Source organism: Pristiophorus japonicus, chromosome 10 (genome assembly GCF_044704955.1).
Source record: "Pristiophorus japonicus isolate sPriJap1 chromosome 10, sPriJap1.hap1, whole genome shotgun sequence".
NCBI lineage: Eukaryota > Metazoa > Chordata > Chondrichthyes > Pristiophoridae > Pristiophorus > Pristiophorus japonicus.
In genome coordinates this window covers 66,063,559-66,074,051 of record NC_091986.1, presented here as the reverse complement: position 1 = coordinate 66,074,051, position 10,493 = coordinate 66,063,559, and the positions used below count along the sequence as shown (strand labels likewise).

General features: G+C 39.8%; 1 pseudogene; it reads left to right on the top strand.

Moving 5' to 3' along the window:
* The first annotated feature begins 427 nt into the window (after positions 1–427).
* Positions 428–606, top strand: LOC139275461 (U2 spliceosomal RNA; annotated as a pseudogene).
* Positions 607–10,493: the final 9,887 nt, after the last annotated feature.

Sequence of the window (10,493 nt, the reverse complement as noted above, 5' to 3'; positions counted from 1 at the left end):
CTTCTGCCACGGAAAACCCGGGGGCAGGAATCAGCATAAACCTCCCTCGGGCTGTATTTCTAATTTACTCTTTGTGTACATAGAGCACCAAATCTGTAAACACCAATGTCGTGCCGTGTACAATGCAAGGTGTGTTACGAAATGCATGTTTGAAAAGAAAAAATGTAAATGTACCGTCACCCATTCCGGGCACTGTATTGTAACACATGAAATGTAATTTGTGTGAATGTACCACAATGTATCCCGTTTATTATACCGAATCGCACTTGAACTGAAAAACAAGAAATGTAACGAACGAAACTGCCGTCAGCACCCAGATGTATTGTATGGGATTGCTGACCGCAGCGAAATGTACTGAAATGCCACTGATTGTGCTGTACAGATTTTTTTTATGAATAAAGTATATTTTGAAATTTTAAAAAAATTAACAACTTCTCGGCCTTTTGGCTAAGATCAAGTGTAGTATCTGTTCTTATCAGTTTAATATCCCCTATGGGGACATGATATTGAATTGATGTTTGGACAGGGAGCTGGATCAGGGGCTTGCCCCGTCCACTCCATGCACCGACCTGGTATTGCAATATTTCCAGGAACGGTGCAACTTCGCCTCTCGGCCTTTTGGCCTAAGATCAAATAAATTGGCGCAAAGTGATCTTTGGCGTTAGAGTTGATCTGGAAAGAAATTGGATTAAAAAAAAAATGTACAACTTCCAGACCATCGGGTATTTGAATTAAAACCCATAAAAAGTAAACGGAAGCCTTTCTTCCCAATCTGAGTTGGTTTTGAACTCAAGCACCACCAAGGTGAAAAAGCAGCATTTATTTTTCAATTGTTTTCCCTTCAGCTTCCTTCCACTCAAAGGCAACAACTTATGTTGGGGTACGGTCCCACTTTTGCCAGCAGCCAGGTACTTTGAGCAAATCCCCATTCTTCATGTTTGAACTTAAAACAGAGTGCTGGCAAGCTATTCAACCATTGGGAGCATCACAGGCCAACTCAATTACCATATCCACAAAGATTCTTTTTCCATCAAAGGTTTCCATCGCCACCTCAGGTTAATTGAAACCACTTAACACCAGCTAAGATAAAAAGAAAAGCAGTCATGTACTGTCTCATTGTGTCTTCTGGACATTCCAAAGGCCTTCATAACTAATGAATTGCTTCTGAAGGACCATAACGGTTAAGTAGGCAAATGTGCTGGCCAATTTGCACACAGCACAGTCCCATAAACAACAAATGAGCCGGATGAATAGTTCATCTGTTTTTGGTAGTGTTGGTTTTGAGGGAAATGCTAGCCAGTATACCAGAATGCTCCGCTTCGAATAGCACCATAGGATCTTCTACCATCACCTGAATAAGCAAACAGGACTTCAGTTTAATTTCTTATCTGAAAGACACCACATGTAATGATTATGTGTATGGTACTGAAGTGTCAGCCTGCACCATGGGCTCAAGTCCTATAATCTTCTGGCTCAGACAAGTGCTATCAACCAAGACAATTTGACACTTTGCTCCATTTACATCCAACCTGTCAGTAGTGCTGTAAAAGTTAATTAAGTCATGCTACTGCCTCGAGAGGTGCCAAGAACCATCTGAATAGGGTAAATCCCTGACACTTCCAGAGGCAGCAATATGAAGCTTAAGATGGCAATATTAAAAGCTGTTTCCCTTCATGTAAGCTGCTTTTTTCATGCTACTCCAGTCAAAATGAATACTGCCTAATGTGATAAACATATTAGGTTAAGAGATTCCGTCAAATATATTATTTAATTTGAAGATATCTGAAGGAACCAAATCTCTCAACCCACAATTGCTTTAACAAGTGCAGAGAATTTGCAGTTTATTTACTTATCTTCTGAGCAGATAACCATTAGGTGCAATTAATTTGCCCTTCATATCTTTTATAGCATTAAACTCCTTACTTCCCATTCACATTTTGAATCAATGCTATTGAATGGTGTACTGTATGGCATTCTAATTGAGTAAAATTAACTGGAGCAGAATTTACACAGAATAATTCATAACTTTTACTAGGAAAACAGAAGTACTGGAAGCTCAGGAAGCTAACAAAAGGAGCAAATATTTTACAGTTCTGATTTCAGGACAAATACTAGTTCAACCTCCTGGCACCACGTTCCCTTCTTTTACATTCCCTCTCAGCAGAATTTTCTATCAGACGCAGAGTTGAAGCAGCGCTGTTGTCCAACACGGAGGCAATAAGACAGGACATTGCTTTTGTACCTTGCAGAGCGGCCAATAGATGAACAGCATTCAAGCTGTCGGCTGCATTTTCATAATATAAAAATTTCTTAAAGAAGCATGGTGATCAGACGAAAGTAGTAAGGAACTAGCAGTTAACCTATCTCCATCGTCAGCCAGCCATGGCTCAGTGGTAGCACTCTCGAGTCTGTGCCAGAAGGTTGTGGGTCCAAGACCCACTCCAGAGATTTGAATGCATAATCTAGGCTGGTACTCCAGAGTTCAGTATTGAGGGAGTGTTGCACTGTCAGAGGTGATTTCTTTCGGATCAGATGTCTTCCCTCTAAGGTGGATGCAAGAAATCTTACAGCACTTGTCAGAGGAAGAGCAGGGGAGTTCTCCCCAGTGTCCTGGTCAAAAGTTATCCTTCAACGAACATCACAAATTGATGATCTGGTCATTACCTCATTGCTATTTGGGAAACCTGCTGTGCGCAAATTGGCTGCCGCATTTTCTACAGTACAACAATGACTACATTTCAGAAGTGCTTCATTGGCTATAAAGCGCTTTGGGACATCTGAAGGCCATGAAAGGCCCTATATAAATGCAAGCTCTTTCTTCAAATGGAGTAAGTAAAAATCACCAGGATTTTACTTCCTAGACTCAACTATTCCAATGCTCTCTTAGCTGGCCACACACCCCCCCCACCCCGCACCCTCCGTAAACTTGAGCTCAGCCAAAACTCTGTTGCACATATCCTAACTCGCAACAAGTCCCATTCACTTCACCTGTACACACTGGCCTACATTGGCTCCCAGACAATGCTTCGATTTTAAAATTCTCAACCTTGTTATCAAATCCCTCCGTGGCCTCGTCCCTCCCTATCTCTAACCTCCACCAACCCTACAATCCTTTGAGATCTCTGCGTTCCTTCAATTCTGACTTCTTGCGCAATCGCAATTTTCTTCGCTCCACTATTGGCAACTACACCTCCAGCTGCCTAGGCCCCAAGCTCTGGCATTCCCTCCCTAAACCTCTCCATTTCTCTATCCTTCTTAAAACCTACCTTTTTGACAAAGCTTTTGGTCACCCATTCGAATATCTCATGTAGCTCAGTGTCAAATTCCTGTGAAGTGTCTTGGGACGTTTTACTGTGTTAAAGGCGCTATATAAATACCAAGTGGGATCTGAGACAGTAAACTTGATAAGAGTTCACAGGAGGGATGTTAGTCACAATCAACGTTCCTGATAAACTGCGCAGCGGTCTGGAGGTCCCACGCAGGCTGCTCACTGGCTTTTCAATGAGAATAACCGCACGTGTGCAAAAGTTTGAATGGGCCGCGCAGCCAATTAAAGGGCCCAAGCACGAACAAAAATTAGTGATCATTCGTCATAATGAACATCCAATACTCAAAAATCCACAATAAATCTGAAATGGTGTTTAGAAACATAGAAAATAGTTGCAGGAGCAGGCCATTCGGCCCTCGGAGCCTGCACTACCATCCAATATGATGGCTGATCATGCATTTCAGTACCCCATTCCTGCTTTCTCTCCATAACCCTTGATCCCTTTTGAATATATCTAACGAACTGGCCTCAATAACTTTCTGTGGTAGAGAATTCCACATGCTCACAATTCTCTGTGTGAAGAAATTTCTCCTCATCTCAGTCCTAAATGGCTTACCCCTTATCCTTAGACTGTGACTCCTGGTTCTGGATTTTCCCAACTTCAGGAATATTCTTCCTGCATCTAACCTCTCCAGTCCCATCAGAATTTTATATGGTTCTATGAGATCCCCTCTCATTCTTCTAAATTCTATTGAATATAAGCCGAGTCAATTCAGTCTTTCTTCACGTCAGTCCTGCCATCCTGAGCATCAGTCTGGTGAACCTTCGCTGCACTTCCTCAATAACAAGAATGTCCTTCCTCAGATTAAGAGACCAAAACTGTATACAATATTCAAGGTGGCGTTACCAAGGCCCTGTACAACTGCATTAAGACCTCCCACTGCTTGTATACTCGAAGGCTCGAATGGCCTACTCCTGCACCTATTTTCTACGTTTCTATACTCAAATCCTCTCGCTATGAAGACCAACATGCCATTTGCTTTCTTCACTGCCTGTTGTACCAGTATGCCAACTTTCAATGACTGATGTACCATGACACTCAGGTCTCGTTGCACCTCCCCTTTTCCTAATCGGTCACCATTCAGATAATCTGCCTTCCTGTTTTTACCACTAAAGTGGATAACCTCACATTTATCTAAATTATACTGCATCTGCCATGTATTTTCCCATTCACCTAACCTGTCCAAGTCACCCTGCAGCCTCTTAGCATCCTCCTCACAGCTCACACTGTCACCCAGCTTAGTGTCATCTGCAAACTTGGAGATATTACATTCAATTCCTTCGTCTAAAGCATTCATGTATATTGTAAATAGCTGGGGTTCCAGCACTGAACCTTGTGGTACCCCACTAGCCTGCCATTCTGAAAAGGACCCGTTTATTCCTACTCTTTGCTTCCTGTCTGCCAACCAGTGCTCTCTCCATGCAAGTATATTACCCCCAATATCATGTACTAAAGTAATTTTGCACACTAATCTCTTGTGTGGGACCTTGTCAAAAGCCTTTTGAAAGTCTAAATTCAACACATCCACTGGCTCTCCCTTGTCCACTCTACTAGTTACATCCTCAAAAAATTCTAGAAGATTTGTCAAGCATGATTTCCCCTTCATAAATCCATGCTGACTTGGACCGATCCGGTCACTGCTTTCCAAATGCGCTGCTATTACATCTTTAATAATTGGTTCCAACATTTTCCCCTCCACCGATGTCAGGCTGACCGGTCTATAATTCCCTGTTTTCTCTCTCCCTCCTTTTTTTAAAAAGTGGGCTTACATTAGCTACCCTCCAGTCCATAACTGCATAACAATTGTAACCCACTTTAATCAGGTGTGTTTAAGACCACTAAAAAAGCAATATGGCCAAAGGATCACTGATCTGCAATATGATTATTGCCTCTTAAAATAAGAACTTCATTTTTTGCTCAAAATCATTGAAGAAAGTGAGAGATGACTAAAAAATAATTACCTATTTTTTGAGGGGGCAAGATTCTTGAAAATGTGACCAAAATATTTCACAAACACTGTAACTTTGTTAAATAATAGCTCTATATAATTACTGGGTGGTGATATCCCAATCTTACAAGTTGCAGTTTCAAATAAAGTTCTGTCACAGTAACTCAGACTGAAGCATTTTATTAAGATAGTGCCTCACGCAGGGTATGATTCCATGTTGCTCAAATGGACAATGTTCAGGTACGAGCCTGGATAGAAAGTGCAGATCCTTGTGGCACCCCACTAGTTACAGCCAGCCAACCCAAAAATGACCCATTTATTCCTATTCTGTTTTCTGTCCGTTAACCAATCCTCAATCCATGCTCACATATTACCCCCAATTCCATGAGTCCTAGTTTTGTTTAATAACCTCTTGTGTGGCACCTTATCAAATGCCTTCTGGAAATCCAAATACACCACATCCACTGGTTCCCCCTTATCTATTCTACTAGATTTGTCAAACATGATTTACCTTTCATAAATTTGTTTCTGCATTACAAATGGCGTACATCCACAGCAAGAGCAACCAAGTCAAAAATAACTGCTTCTGTACAAAAAGTCATGGTGTAAAGAACTAGCATTTTATACAGCGTCTTTCAGGGCCTCAAGAGATCCAAAAGCTTTTCACAGCCAGTGAAGTACTTCTGAAGCGTAGTCACTGTTGTACTGCAGGAAAAAAGAATCTCTTTACAGTAATCTGTTTGATAACAGTAGTGTACAACAAACAATATTATAAAACCTTCCAGAGCATGCCTGTGTACTGTAGGCACAAAAGGCAGAACTGAAAACAAATCCACTTATTAACTGGTTACAAGGGCAAATGATAATGGTGCAGCAGTATTCATTTCCAACAAATTATGTGGACAACAAATGTAGAGCTCAAAATCTACGAGTACAGAAACTGTACAGGTTAACTTTTCAGTTCCTCAACAGATGCTGACGGACTTGATCTGTATTTCCAGCATCCCATTTTTGTTTCAGATTTCCAGCATCTGCAGTATTTTACTTTGTATCCTTGCTGTTCTGTAGCAGCTTTCAAACTGATTGGTCCCTTCTGATCTCCATGTAACTCCACCCCAGCAAAAGTAGCTGAATTTCATCAAGGGAGGTAAATGAATGGTAAAATCAGGTCTGTTGACTAACCTTCACACTGTTCAGATAATGAGATATGCAGTGAAAAATGTCAAGACAATATATTTTTCTGAAGAAATTCATTGAGTTTGAAGATTGTGGGTTCACGTCCTACTCCAGAGACTTGAGCAAAAATCTAGACTGACACTCCAGTGCCACACATCTTTCGGATGAGACAGTAAACCAAGGCCCTGTCTACTCATGCAGGTGGACAGAATAGATCCCACAGCACTATTTGGAGTGCCAGCTGGGGAGTTCCAGCCAATACTTATCCCTCAACTAACTAGCATCACTAAAGCAGAATATTGGGTCGTTTATCACATTGCTGTTTGTGGGAGCTTGCTGTGCGCAAATTGGCTGCCACATTTCCTACATTACAAAAGTACTTCATTGGCTGTGAAGTACTGAGACATCCTGAAAAGCGTTCTATAAATGCATGTTCAAATATTTGCACATTATTGCTGTGAAGAGCTCCAGGGACAGATGGAAGTAACATTTTTTTTTAAACATAGGCACATCCAGACTCTCACTGAATGACCATGTCTCCTTCCACAAACACTGAACTAGCGTCTTCTTCCAACAATGTATTAATTCACACCTTTGTATAAAAATAAGACTTGGCAGAATTCCAACTAAAAGATTTTTAAATGGACATTTCTCAATCAAAATAGATTGAAATTTGAACTCATCAGCCTCTGAACTTTTCCTTGTTACTCCACTGATTGAAAGCACAGTTTGCTTTTCAGATTCAAGTAAGGCCTGAAAATTACTGAAGAAGCTATTGACTAAAATACCAATGGAAACATCTCCCAACTCAGACTTATTGGGATAACTGTAACCTAATGATATCAAACACAACTCAGAAATGTTACAAAATCCAAGGCAACAACTTCAATCAGCAGCACAGCCCAATCACTCACCACTGTAGAGGGAGCATCGCCCCTCCCATTCATTGTGAAGGTTGCTGGAGACGGACAGTGCATAGAAAAAAAATACAACACGCTGACCTCCTGTGGTAACGCTCAATGAAATGTTTAAATGCCCATCTTCCTGTAATTGTCTTTGCTCATCTCCCAGTAATTGTTTCCATTTTCTTGCTTTGTTCTCTCCCTACTGACCGGTCATCACCTCCCATCTTTATTCAATTTAGTAATGCATCTCTCTGCTTCTGTGTTATTTCTCTTACATGTGTGTCACACTCCATATAGATTCAAAAGGTGGATCATTTTGTCGACAAGAATAAATGCCCTTACTGTTACAGAAGGTTATAATCTTACTTCTCTTTTTTCTTGTGTGTTTAGAGGTTATTTTAAAAGCAAAACATCCTATTAGAATGGGTCCTCTCAATGCCAACATAGGTTAGTTTAGATATCAAGCATAACAGCAAGAGTATTACATCAAAGACTGAAATATAACTAGGCTTTCCTCCTCTCTGGTCCCAGCTGCTCAATCTCCCTGAAATCGGCTATTATGCAAGTCAGGGGCCTTCAACAGGCACTGATGGCATCATATTGGTGCAAGACCACATTGATTGTGCAAGACGAAACTCTAGTAAATATGCACTGAGGGAGCCATTATGTGAATGAGACTCAGGACATGTCACAGTAACATGATGAAAATACGTTCTAAGATTTTGCAGATGTGTAGGCCATTATCCTCCCAAAAGTTCAAGCATACAGGCTGCTTAAATAGTTTAGAAGTTTAGATCATAATCTTAAGCCCCATTTCCTATGCTTACCTATGAAAAGGGTGACAAGCAAAAAGACTGCCTAGGTCATTAGTGCCTACCCATTCACTGGACAATGTAACCCAATATGCCCCGAACACTAACGATTGGGTGTGGCGAAGAGAAAAAAAGATGCTCACCATTAATTTCAAGGAAAATCAGGAAGTTTCTCACTGACTCTTTAAGGCAATCAAGTAAGTTCCAAGAAACAATGGTTAGCCACAATACATCTTCAGGTAAACCTATTAATCTGCATACTCCCGAAAAGCTACAATCTCCTCCTCATGCAATAATTTGTCAAGTCCCTTGACGAGGACCGGATGGTATCCATACTTATCACATCCTTTAGTAGCCTATTCCAGATTCTAACTACATATTTTTACATCCGCACCTTGTAATTCTTTATATTTTGATATCTTATTCAACCTCACTACATCCAATATTGTCATAATAAATCTAATTAATATTTCCCCATTTTTACAGTAAATACATTTTAAATCTCTGAGACTATCCTCTTAACTAAGGGTTCATCCAAGTTGCCCTCCTCAGCACGCACTCGAGCCTCAATATACATATCTCCAGCAATGAAGACAATAAGTGAAGACATACCAAAGCATTTAATAACCCAAGTATAATGTTATTGGTTTTAGAGGCTAACTTGCTAGAAAGGCTTTTCCTAAAGCTATTCAAATTGATTGAACATTTAGTGACTGGTAATTGGCATCCCCTCCCCCAAGTTCCTTTTCGTTCTTTTATTGGGCACCCTGCATGGACTAGATAGGCGATGAGTTGTCTGATCCCATGTGGAGAACACAGCAAGTCTTCATATTAAATTATATCTGCCATTTACAAGCCCGCTTAGTTTACCTAAATCAGCTTTCAACCTATTTATATCCTCCTTACTGCCAACCCTAGTAAACATTTTTATCTAATCTGCAAATTGAGTATTTGTTTATGCCCTTCTCAAAATAGTTAACAGAAGTATAGACAGTAAAAAAATGTAGCAGAGCCATGATAAGCACCTCATCATATCTCAAAATACTTTGCAGACAAGGTAGTATTTTGAAATGCAGTGATTGTTATGCAGGTTATGTTGAGTTTCCACTAACTCGTGTACTCTAAGTTTTCTGTTTTCTTTCACATAATACTTTCCAATATCTTCCCACGACAGAAATTAAGCTCACAACCTAAAATTTCCACAGTCCAATTTTAAAAAACACTAACTAGACGATGAGCTATCTGCTAATCATCAGGAACCATCCTTGGCTGTAAAGAGCTGAATACCAACCAGCACCTCACACATGATCTTCCACTCTGGAATAAACTGAATTGGGTCCTGCAACACTATCAACCTTACATCCATTAACTGTAATGCCAATACATCAATGTCTGATGTTACTACCTGTATTAGTTTCAGCAACTACCCTGTAAATCTATGATTGATCCATTGCCTCTGGAAGTGAAAACAAATACAAAATACCAGTTTAATTCATTAACTAGTTTCTTACTTTTATTTCTAATTTGTCTTTGGATTGCTTGTTGTCTCCGGACAACTAAAAATGTGTCACCATTATTCCTATCTTCCACTGTCCTCTTATCCAATCCTTGCTTATACTATTTAAGCAACTTTAACTGCTTTTTATAATGATCTCTATTTTCTTTAGAAATGCAAATGAAAATTTTACAAATTAAATATGGAACAAGAGGACATTGTGTGTCCTAAAACTAATTTGAAAGAAAAGTCACTTATTATTTTGATAGTACAGAAGTTTTAAATACCCTGTAGGTCAGAATGCAAAGTGTTAATGCTCACGCATTTGAGTTTTAAGCTGCAGAATCCAACCAGTAATGGATAAAAATTTACCTTCCGCAGTATAAACCACTGCTTTTTCAACAAGTAAATTGGACATGCTGTACATTGGACAGTTTGTCATCAGTCTGCATTAATTGAGTCACGAGGTTCGGTCGGTTTGTAGGATATTGCTGTTGCACAAACTCACTGCCATGTGCGCCTACATAAGCCACTGCAATTGAAAGTAACTCACTGTTTGTGAAGCACTTCATTACATTTGAAAGATGTGATATAAATGCAATTCTCTCCTTTTGTCTCTCCAATCTCACTATTCCATTAAGCAATAATTTTGAACTCTGCATACAACCTCATGTCTTACACGTTATGTTAAAAGGGATATTTCATCTGCTTTCAAATCTGTGTGTAATGTAATCCAATATTTCACCTCAGATGAAATACCTGTATCTTTCCCTCAGCAAAATAGCTTCCCAGCAAGAAACAATAATTTCAAGAAAATCATAAGCAACA